Below are 12,292 nucleotides of genomic sequence, written 5' to 3' on the forward strand. Positions count from 1 at the left end.
TTTTAAAGTATGAATGACTGGATAAAACCAGATCTTTAAAATTTCAATAATCAATAGGCAGTTATTAATGTGTACCAATCAGAGCACTATCAGGAACCTGATGGCTCCCTTGAATTAAAATAATTCAAGGAAGGTTTATTTACAAAAAGATGACTTAAAAAGGTGTGAGTGGCATGTGGGGAGGCAGAGGGCACAGTGGGGCCTGCGCCATTGCTGGGTCCAAAGAATGGGAGAAGAGGTTGCTAGAAACTGCAAGGAGAGAGGGCTGTATAGAGAGGGTGACCTCACAGGGAGGAGCCAGGGAATTGATTAATCACCTCACTTCTTTCCCTTTTTCCTGTCTCCCTCCCATTAGGGCTCCCCATTGGTCAAACCCAACTGTACATCACAGATCAGGGCAGTTGTTCATGTGGTCCAGACAGGGGGGCCTTCAGGGCAGATAGCAGAAGAGAAAAAGTTGGAGAGCAGACAGAAGGGGAAACGTGAGGTATCCTGAAAGCCAGGGACTGCATTGGGCCTGGGGACACAATATAAACAAATCAGCTTGGAGAGCCTTACAGACAAATCTATTCTTTTATGTTTCCTCTAATAATGAGAGAAGAGGGAAGGGATTTATTATAAAGAGAAAGTCAATTTAGAACCTTAAAAAAAGCCTTTATATCAAGTTCCTAGGATTGTGTTTACACATATATTGATAGTTTCCAATCACTTCTACATTCATTTTGAATCATTTTATACTTATGCTAATATCTTTGTGTGATCATTTTTATTGAATTAAGTTTATACTGTTTACCTTCAGCCTTATAGGAATTAGTAAAGTTAATGTTCTGCCAAAAAGTTTGTCAGTCTAGATTGGAGGCTTCAAAATGTGCTCTGAGGACCCCTGAGGTTTCCCAAGAGTCTTGCAGGGGTACCCAAGGTCCTCAATGACTTTGAAAAATATAAAAGGATTTAGACTAGATTATGTTGTATATAAACATGTCTATGTATAAAAACATGTAAACTATAAAATGGGCAATCCGGATTATGTTATAGTATTATTTTGGTCTTAAGACCAAAAAGTTGAAAACTGCTGGTCTAAATCATAGTATTACAAAAACCGACCTCTACATGTAATTCAATAATAATAATATATGAGAAGGGGTGCCTGGATTGCTCAGTTGGTTAGAGCATGAGCTCTGAACAAGAGGGTTGCCGGTTCAATTCCCACATGAGCCAGTGAGCTGCGCCCTCCACAACTAGATTGAAGGACAATGACTTGGAGCTGATGGGCCCTGGAGAAACACACTGTTCCCCAATAAAAAAAAATTTTTTTTAAATAATATATGAGAAATCCAATCTCAGGTTTCTAGAGAGAAGAGGATTTTTTGCTGTAATGCATTTAGGGCATATTTTATTTCCCGTCAGCTTTGACTATTTTGCTGATTATTTTCTACCCATGCATCCTCCAGGTCATTTGGTGTACAGCCAGAAATGGGGTAGAATGGGGTTCGGGATCAGGGTAAACTGAGTGCATAGGCCTGATTTCAGCACCCCTGAGACATTCATTCCTGGTACAAACTAAAATGCTACTGACACAATGTTGGCCACAAAAGTTTCCCACTGTGCAAGCAGATAAGTGTGACAATGGTAGAGAAACAACAGCCTGAGGTGGTCACTCCCTGGAGGACCTTATCATTGGTACAAGACATGGGCAAAGGAAAATGGGGTCTTGCTCTCATCAGTTCAGAAAGTCCTAAGCAAGACGTAGCTGACACTGGTCAGGTGGAAACATACTTCTGTAGGTGCAACTATGATGCCAGTAAATGCAGGCCTGTAATGCTCTTTTTTCAGTAGAAAAGGTGACAGAAGCCAGCGGGGGCATTGTATGCTCTCACTCCACATCTAGTCAACATTTATTGCCTATTCTCCAAACCATTGTTATAGAGGCTGCAATACTGTAAGTGGCACTAAGCGTAGTTCCTGACATCAAGGAGCTTATAAACTAATGAGGAGAAGGGCACCATATAGCTATGACAGAAGGAAGATGTGAGATTGGGTCTGTATTGAGGGGACACAGTACTTACAGGAGGGTCAAGGAAGATGTCATGAAAGAGGTATCGTTTGAACAGGTCTTTACAAGCCAGGCAGGATTTTTAGAGACAAACAGCAGAGGTAGGAGAGACTCAGCAGAGACTTTCCAGGCAGTTGAAATGGCCGGAGCAAAAAGATGGAAGCAGGAACTGTCAAATGTGAGAGCCAAAAGGAAGCTTGGCGACCAAATTGTCTAAACCCTTCATTCGACAGGCGAGATCAAGATCACAAAGATTGGGATTTGCCCTGCATTTGCTATTGGTAGAACCAAAATAGAACCCAAGCGTCTCAATTCGAAGTCCAAGACTCTTTCCAGGGCTATTCCCTGGACACTGAGCATGGTAGGATGAGCTTAGGGCTGGCATTGCAGAGTGGTAGGGTGCAACTGCAAAGACTTCTAGAACCACACCATAGTGCCAAGGGGGCTGGACATCTGTCTGGACCTTATCCAGACCAGTGTTTCCCAAAGTGTGTCCTGGCACAATTGCCCCAGAACCAGCAGTGTGCTTGTTAGAAAGACTGATTTAGAACGGAAAGGAGTGTGACTTGAAAATCTGTATTTTAAACTCCTTCCCAGAGTGATTCTTATGCTCTTCATAAATTAGAAAATTAAAAATACTGAGAAATAGAGAATGATTGTCGGAGCAGCAAATAAAGAATTAGTAGGTGTGAGCAGGTGGTGGGTGAAGAGCGATAGTATGAGAAACGAATTGGAAAATCTTAGAACTAGCAACGTTCCAAGCCATGATTTGGCTCTGCTTTTGGGTGGCCAGATAACTATAGAGAAAGGTCAAAAGAATAGAGAAGGAATTTCAAAATCAGTGGTCACCTGCTATCCACGTGGATATTAAGCATCATAGTTATGAAGAGAGATTGTCTCTCTTCAGCACTAGTCAACTAGACCAGGAGTCAAAACTAGAATGCCTCATCAGAGCATTAACTTTACTTCATTATGGGTCTTCCATGGCTTTCTGAATGCTGTATGAAATGTCTGAAGCTCTAAATCAGGGAAATAAATTGGTTGCATCTTGGATGCTCTCCTTTCTCCTGATGAACTGTGTATTTACTAGGATTGATCAGTGGCTCAAAGAACAATCAAGCTCGTGCGGCCAATTCTGTTCCCTGACTCAAAACTGGCTAAAAATGCCCATAAGAGACGAGCAAGATAAAATTCAGCTCTGGAAAGAAACTATGTTCAGTATTGCTGAAGTTCAAACACTCTTATATGAACCAAAAATAATCACATTTCCCATATCACCCATGGGACTTCCTCTTTCATAACACCCACCTCAGTTATTTACGGCCATTCTCACCACCAGTCTCCATGAGATGGGTTCCAAAACTTTCATGTTTACCTCTGTGTCTCCTGCCCTTAGCAGAGTGTCTGGCACCTGAGTTGAAATAATAATTTATTGAAATAATAGCTCTCATTTGTACCTAGGGGTGTTTTCAATTAAGATTGACACGTGGGAAGGAGGTGAGGGCACTTGTGTTAAACTGTTTCTCCTTTGGAAGAACCGTATCTTTCTAATGGTATGAAAGAATGAAGTACAATCTCTCACTAGCAGAGTTTTCTGTAATATCCCTACGTCCAGTGCTGACAAGCTCTGGACTTCACTGTTTCCCTGGATGAGATTAAAGAGCTCAGGCAAAGGATCAATGAATGCTTTGATCAACGAAGCTTTGGGATAGAAGACTTCTGCTTTGGCAATAGCAGGGACTGAGAAGGAAGTAAAAGGCATTCTAACCAGAGAGTGGAGATAGGGAGAAATTAACCACCCAAGAATTAGGACTTCAATGAACACAGCAGGGACATTGATTTGGGAGGCAGTGTGAAGACCTTTGAAATAAGTGCCAGGAGACCTTGGTTCTTGTGCAGTCTCTAGTTGGTTATGCAAACTTGGGCATATCACTTAACTTCTCCGGGATTTGAACCAGACAATCAAATAAAGATTGTGTCCTGGTTGTGTATAGTTGTGCTGCCTGGTCCTTCCCTCATACATGTACCTGATCTCTAGGAAGAGTCTGTGCTGGGAACTGAGGGGCTACAAGTTACCCAGGACAGCTTCCTTCACCAGGAGCTTCCAATACAAGGAGGGAAGTGGGCCCTGTATTGGGTCTTCACCTTCTATATTCCATAGGCTATGCTCCCTTCCTGAGACAGAAGGTCAAGGGACATGCAGGTTACTGTACCCTCCTCATTCCCTCTCAGACCTTCAGTCCCAAATCTAGGACAATGAGTGAGGCAACCTCAAGGGAAATCTAAAGGCCGCAGTCTGCAGAGCCACTCCGTGGCGTCTCCTAGACTTCTGGCCTCTAGCTCAGTAAGTGCACACCCTGCCCCCCTGAACCAACCCTCAGCAGGATACCCAAAAAAGGAAATTAGGGTGTGGAGTAGAACATACTATAGTAAAAAGACCATTAAAATTTTAAATCACCTCTGACTGAATAATTGCTTCACCTTTGTGATCATGAGCAAGTTACTTGCCTCTCAGAGCATCAGTTTTCTTATCTTTCAAATAGGGACAGTAATAGAAAAGGGGATTGTTGTAGGCTAAGTGAGGTGTTGTCTACAAAGCACCTTGCATCATCTAATTGTTTCTTTTTATTCTCTGCCTTTTCCCTCCCATAAAATTTGTGTAACACTTACAGCAGTCCCATTACACATCAGGAAGTTGGTAGAGTTAGGAAGGGACTGTTCCGTAGATAAAAAGAAATGAGAAAGGAGATAAAGAAACAGCAAAGCCTGGCTCAACTGTCAGGTATCCACAGGGACACAACAGGGATGAGGCTGGGTCCAGACTGAAGAGAAAAGTGAGGATCTCTCTTGCCAGAGAGGATAGCAGGGCCACCATGGCCCATGTTTTTTTGTAGGTGTCAAAACCCAGCTTTTGCATGTGTATCTAAAGTTGATTAAATTGTGTGACCTTGGACAAATCACATTAACTCTCTCGAATCTTATTTTCCCATTCATTAAATGGGAGTAACGGTGCTTACTGCAGAATTATAATCTGATATATAATAATGATAAAATATTTGTAAAGTATCTGCTCCAGAAAACAGGACATAAGAAGATAGTCAATAAACTGTAGTGTTTAGCACCATAAGGATGGGCGCACGTTAACCAGACTCACTAGGGATGCATGTACTGACCAGTATTGGTACCAATACCAATACAACATAGGAAGGACAACTTGCCAGACAGACTGGAATGTGCCTGTCGTGTAGTCAACACATTCTCTCCTTTGATGAAATGTCTACATTAGGAAGCTGATTGCTGTCAGAAACCATTTTGTACGTTGAAAGAAGGACAGAGGGAGATGGGTGTCTCGAACAACCCAGCTGTGATGAAGGTCTCAGACCATCAAGGCAGTCACTGCTCGGGCTGCTCCTCACTGTCTAAGGCAGCGATTCGGTGACTAGTACATCGAGCACACTGCTTCTGTTGTATCCCTAGATGGGTTGTGACAGGATTGATTAGGCTCTGGTTTTAGCCGCTTATGTCCCAAGACTGTGGGTGCACTCTACTTGCACTGGATGTAGGCGTTTCCCAAGTTGACATCCTGGGATGTTCCCTTTTGGTCAATGTCTAAACTCATTGATTCTTACTAATTCCCTCCCAAAGTCACTGAATCCCCAATTGGGGAGAGGGGATACACTTGTAGTACTGTTCTATTTAACATATTCTAAATACACAATGTATTCATAGACAAGGAAACTGAGGCACTGACAGGGATCCCTATTTAAGGACGTTGTCTCTGGCTCCTTGTAGACGCCAGTCCCATACAGTTTTTACTCCAAAAGACTTTCTGTGGAATGTTTTTGTCTGTCATACAGACCCACACTTTATGTGTAGTTCAAATTCACCAAAACAAAATAAAAAGCAACTCCGTTTCTCTCCACCAGGATGAGATCTCTTTGCCCATACAGACTCCCCAGGGAGGCTTTCCACCGGCAATCAATCACCCCCCACACACACACACCGCGTGTATGGCACACCACACACACACACACACACCACACACACACACACCACCACCACCACACACACACACACACACCACACACACACACACCACCACCACCACCACACACACACCACCACCACACACACCACCACCACCACACACACACCACCACCACACACACCACCACACACACACACACCACCACACACCACACACACCACACACACACACACACACACACACACACACACACACACACCGCGCACCACACACACCCCGCCGCTGCCGCCCAGCGCACCGTTTGCATGCACAGCCTCTATTCCAGATCCCAGAAGGTCAGCTGACAGGGCCTCCTTGTTTGCCCGCGCACCTTGCCCTCTCCCCCAGGGCGCTCTCCCCGGCGCGGGTTCCGCCGACTATTCCAAGGCTGACAACGCGGCCAGTGCACGGGATTCGGGCGCTCACGAGCAGCGGAAGGCGAACACAAAGCCCAGCCTCGGGAGTTTGGCTCAAGCAGCTGTCAGGCGGTGGTCTTCCTTGCCCGCGGGGCACCGTGACGCCTCAACCTGTGCGCTCTCCCGCCTCGCGCGCGCGCTGCGCGCTCCCCTCCGCGCGCTCCCCGCTCCCCGTGTGCCGGCTCAGCGCTGCGCCGCACCTTCACCGCGCGCAGCGGGCGCTGGGGACCGCGCGCGGGGACCCAACTGCTCCAGCGGCCCTCTGTCCCTGTACCCAGAGAGCGAGATCGGGCCGTCTGCGAAGCCGCACTGGAACGGAGGCTTTTAGACTCCAGAGCCCCAAGTATCCCTGTCATGACGAGGAGCCGTCGTCTTTAGGTATGTGCACCGTTTTATGCGTTCCTTTTTGCTCCTGATTTTGCTCACAACCCGGGAGGTCTGCGTGGCGAGCGTTCGTTGCACGTTGGGAGCCGTAGGTACTAGGGCGTCCTGGGCTTACCGCGTCGCGGGCGCTTGGGTGTCTGACCCCACTGGAGATGCGCGAAGTTGCTGAGAGGAAAGGGCGCGCGCACTTTGGCAGGCAGAACTGAGGTGCCTTTGTGGGGGGGGGGGGCGACTCGGCGGACCTGAGGGTGCCCCAGAGAGTGGGGGGACTGGGGAGAACCGAGGTGCCCCGGAGAGTGGGGAGACTGGCCAGACGATGGTGAGGAGCCCGGGACAGTGCCTGAGTTGGGGACACGTAGGACCCCTAGATCCGTACCCTGGGAGTGAGGTTGCAAGCGTTCTGGGACGGGGGTCCTGGGGGGCCGGTTTCCACTCAACGCCGGCTCAGCGCTGGGATCATGGGCTCCTGGTCTTAACTTGCTCCCAGCCTGTCCGGATTGAGCTTGGCCAAAAACCAGCCTCTTCCCCGCGTGTGTAAATCCCGAATTGGAGGTAGGAGGTGGGGGGACGAGAATTGAAAGGAAGGGTAAGAAAGAGAATGTGTTGCTTTGAAACCCGCCTGTGTTGGAAAGATGGGGGAGGGGCGATGCACCTGAGGACAAGAGCACCACCGCGAGTTTCGGTGCCTGGGGAAGAGTCTGGAGACGCAAAGCAGCTGCAACCCTCACTGCGCGACCACAACCTCCTCTCCCCTCCCCCGGGGCAGCGGGGAACAGAGACAGCCTCATTTTAGAAGGGTGTGGGTGCTGTTTGATATTAAACGAGTGGAAGGCATTGCGTTGTTAAGGTGGCAGAGGGCTGTGCACGTCCCTGGTGCGAGGTGACAGCTCCCTGGGGAGCAGGAGACCAAGTGGGAAACCGAGAAAACCTGGCTGATTGTGTTGGGGGGTGGGGGGGGCGGTGCAGAAGGGAGTTTCACGGAGTCACACGTTCATATCCTGGAGATTCCTACGTGTGCTTGAATGACTGAGTGGAAATGTATAAGCTTTTGGTCAGGTGATCAGTCATGATTGTCTTAGAAAATGTTGGGGCCGTCTTTCCTCCTTGCTCCCCACTTCCTCCACGCTCATATCCATGCACGTGGCTGAAGTTTAGGAGTGTGACTCATCGTTGTCCCCATTCCCAGAGAAATTGTACTGGGCCCTGTCTATGGGGCTGGGAGTCTGGTGTGACCATTCACGGCGTTGTTATCTGACACACAGTCATTTCTTCCGTTTTTCTCTGTCAAGTTGATCTGGTTCTGAGAATGTTCTTCTTTTCCTCCCCACCCCACCCCAGTATTCCCACTCATTTCCTCTCTCTCTTGTGCCTCCAGCCTTTATGGACCAGTCTCTAAGTTTGCCCACTAACACCCACCATGTACCCCGTTGTGTTTCCATCCAGCTGTGTTTTAGGTTTTGTCACAGGCGGGGGATGTCAGCTGGGAACTCTCCAAAAACCAGCATCCTCAGGCTATCCAGTGGTAAATTAGGATGCGGCCAGGAGTTATCTCCTTCTGTAGGAACAAATTGCAGGGGTGTGTCTACTCAGCGTAAGAGCAGCTAAAGGAAACGGGCCTCCCCTCCTTCACCACTTCCTCCCAGCCCAGCCCTGGGGGCCAGCCTCCTGGCCCAGCTCCCCGTTTATTTGAAATCCTGCCAAGTCATGGCTCTCCCCAGGGAAGGTGAAGCATTTGTCCAAAAGTCTGCTGCACCTACACGTCTGAAAACCTTGAACTGTGGAGACTGTTTAGTGAAAACATGCTGCATATGTTGATTTTCCAAAAGACCCCAATTGGTGTTGCTTCTCTCTTCCTCTGATACTCCAATGTGAGATTTTGCTCTGAATATTTTATCTTCACCATAAATATAAAGAAATCTCGAGATGGAGTGAGAAAAATTTGAAAGCATGCACTAGGGACTCACATAGAATTCTGTGTACCACCATACAAATTCCAGAAATGGTTCTTCCTTCTCTTGACTGCAAAGTAAAATTATTCCCAGCAGAAAAGGGCACATCCCCTTTAAAGGGTGACCTGGAGAAGCCAAGGAGGCTAGGATGGAGATAGCATTTCCATCTATAGATGTTGGTAGCAAAATTCACATCAAAATTCCCACTCTTTAGTAGTGACTTCCATTGACTTGGGGCCCTGCCGATGACTGCCAGGTGTTCTCCTCTAAATCTGGGGTCTAAATGCAAGCATCCCTACTCTGGTTAAGCCCGCAGCCCAGCTGTGGTACTCACCACATGCCCACTTCTAAATGTAACCAAGTCATTTCTCTTATATTTTGGTTTAATTCACAGATTATTGTCTCATTCCTTGGTGTGAAGAGACACAAGCAACAAAAAAAGAGACACAGACAAAGGCAGTTGTGGAGAATGAGCAGTGCAGCTTGCACATTTCATATTAAATGGTCAGATGAGACAAACAACATTTCCTTGAGTTGAAGTTTGCAAACCAATGTTTTGTTTTACTGTTCATTGCATTCGTTGGGTCGGGGGTAGGGTGAACAGATTAAAAGTTGTTTTGTTTTCATTCTGAAAATAAGTCAAAAGTCTAAAACCAGTTCCTTGCTTTTCTTGGGAGGAAGTGGTGATAGAAGTGAAAGTTCGTTTTATGCACACAATGGGTGCTGGGGGGCAATGGCAGACTTGACTTTCTACTCAGGCTTCCTTTGCACTAGTGGCCCCGAGCAGGGCTTGCTGCTTGAGAACAGCTCCTTCGCCAAGGTTATTTTCATCTGCCAAGCTGAACTCCATGAGTTGGATGAGATAGACAGCTTGTGTTTGTGGCCGTTCAACCAGAAAAGAATACCAGCTGAAAACAGACAATGAAGCAAGGGAATTGGCGCTGGGGGTTGGGAGACGGGGGACAGACAGGCCAGCAGCACATAACTGGTCCCCCAAAGGCAAACTGAGATGTAGAATGGAGTCATAAAACAGTGGTCATGGAAACACCCCACAATGTAAGTATTAGAAAGAACTGTGCGGAAAGGACACGATGATGAGTATATGCTTTTTCATCTGGAAGGAACCCTCCTTTGGCTCCATTTCTCTCCACTTTTGAAATCATATCTTCATAGGCAGTTTCTCAACACAGTATTTTCAGCCTAAAAATGAAAAGCTTACTATTGTGCACATGGAAGCCTTTGAGTCAATTAAACTGAACAAAAACACTTGACACATGTATCTTGAATGAATTAATATTGAAACACCCATCCATCCTTCCCCCTTCATCTCTCCTGTCTGATGCCACCACGTTTCTCTCTAGGTTAATGGCCAAGGTTGTCTTTTGGTCACAATACACTCATCCTACTTTGGTTGGAAATGTTCCCTAAAAATAGATGTTTTTCTCGGAGTGTGTGGCAGACTACCTAGAAAAGACCATTTTACACATGGCCTGATGCTGGGTTGTCCTCCCTCTGAGGAAACCTGGACACCATCAAGAAAAGAAGCCACTCCTATTTATTTTATTGTGCATTCTTTATGTGACACTGTGTGGAGGAGATAAATATTTTCACACATTCATTACACTAATTAAAAAGGATATTAGTTTTTTTTAACAGTGAAATCAAATGAGACGTAATATTCCTATACTGTGTTCCATAAAATCAAAACGAGCTCTCTGCCAGACCAAGAGGGAGGAGTCTCAGATAAAGGGAATGTTTCTCACACTGGTTAGCATTCTAAAATATAACAAACTGATTAATAATCATTTTTATTTGTGAGGTGGATTGGAAGTCCAAGTCTGCAGTGTTATGTAATTTAAGGGAGTATTAATTTTTTTCAACTTAAGCACATGCTTACTGAGCAACTGTTCTAGGATCTGGCCAAAGTTATATTTTTCACTCAGTAAAGTATAAGATATTGATTTATGCCTTCCAGGGAGTGCACAGTCTGGTAGAGAAGCAGGAGCACCCCAATTGTGTTGGACAGTGTGCTTGGTTTGCCCTGTACACATCTGTTGTTACAGCATAATTATTAATAGCATCCCCTTTCACTCAGAAGTGTTCTGATTTGGATGATAAATTAGACACACAGTCACCCTAGAAATAAGGGCTATAGGAGGTCAGAGGGAGAAGAAGGTTTTGGTTAGAGCAGTTGTGTGCCTATAGTAAGATTGCATACAGATAGATGGAAAGGGAAAGAAAAGATTTTTCAGACAAAAAGACAAGGAAGATTGTGAGCTCCCTGAGAACACAGAGGGTCTGTGTTGTCTGTTCCTGTATCCTCAGGGCTTGCATGCTGCCCAGCAAACAGCAGACATCAAATAGTAACTAACAGCTTGTCACCTAGATTTCAGATCAAGACTGAAGTTGGGAAAGTTCAGGACAGAGAAGGCATGCCTGACAAGGACCAATAATGAAATCAGGCTATCAATAATGATGATGATAGTAAAACAAGGCTGGCAATGACCATACCAAAAAACAACCTATGTAGAGAGAACAATGTCTTGTAACTTTCTTGTATACATCACTTATCTTTGGAGTTTGATGCTATTGGCCTTCACCTCTAGCCCTAGAAGTGATCTCTTCCTTCTTAAACAAATTGTTCAGGAAGGAACTGAGGAACAATGATGCCATTCTCAAGCTTGTCTCCTTTTGTCCTTGTCCTCTAGGAGGACTTGTGGAAGGGAGGCAAGGGCAGGAGGAGGGGTGAGTACCTTGCAAATACAAAAGCAACACAGATGAACACAAAGAGCACATGATTTTCTCCTTGTCCTAATAGGAGGAATAAATTCACAGTGACAATTTCCTGGAGCTAGTGCATCTCCCAAGAGGTTGTTACTGGTATAGCGTTTGATCTCCCCACTTTGTGCTATATACGAAACCTAGACTGATCTTGCCTTGGCCTTCACTGCAGTAGTCCACCTTCTAATTAAAGTGGCACACACTAGGTGCCCTGTTGCTATGCAGAGGTTCAAGGTGAACTTCCCTAAAAGAGGACTCAAGAATAACTGCCCGCTGGTAACTCTTGAATGACAATGCCGTAGTTGTAGTTTGTAAGGTTATTGGTAGCATTTTAACTACTTTGAAATGATTCACATCTTCCCAAGTTCTAATCTAGTTTAGTGTTGTTTTGGTGGTGCTCCATCCTCAGAGATAAGTGGAGCTTAGAAAAGAGAGACATAGTTCTGAGAACATGCATCAGAGTTCTGTTGCAGACAACAGAATCCACTCTTTAGAAAAAATGTATAATAAAACGGCTTACAGAATGGTTGGTCAGGAAGGCCAAGGAAACACACTCTGGGTCAAGTTTCCCAGAACAACTTTGAAAGACACATTGTAAAATTGGACCACTAATGGAACTACTACCTGATCAATAATCAAGAAGATGCCTGCTGATTGAGAAGCTACTGGCTCCTGAATGAAG

The 12,292-nt window shown here is 45.7% G+C and overlaps 1 protein-coding gene across 7 annotated transcripts in view; it reads left to right on the top strand.

Moving 5' to 3' along the window:
- Positions 1 to 12,292, top strand: part of RIPOR2 (RHO family interacting cell polarization regulator 2) — a 185,064-nt gene that overhangs the window by 91,164 nt on the left and 81,608 nt on the right. The window contains exon 1 of one of the 7 annotated variants that reach the window (XM_074318943.1): positions 6,290 to 6,874. The exons of 4 other annotated variants lie outside the window; for them this stretch is intronic. The gene's annotated coding sequence lies outside the window, so the exon portion shown is untranslated. Of the gene's footprint in view, positions 1 to 6,289; positions 6,875 to 12,292 lie in introns of those variants that run through there. 2 more of the 7 variants (XM_074318945.1, XM_019716821.2) reach the window with 2 other exon arrangements.

Source organism: Rhinolophus sinicus, linkage group LG14, assembly GCF_036562045.2.
Source record: "Rhinolophus sinicus isolate RSC01 linkage group LG14, ASM3656204v1, whole genome shotgun sequence".
Taxonomy (NCBI): Eukaryota; Metazoa; Chordata; class Mammalia; order Chiroptera; family Rhinolophidae; genus Rhinolophus; species Rhinolophus sinicus.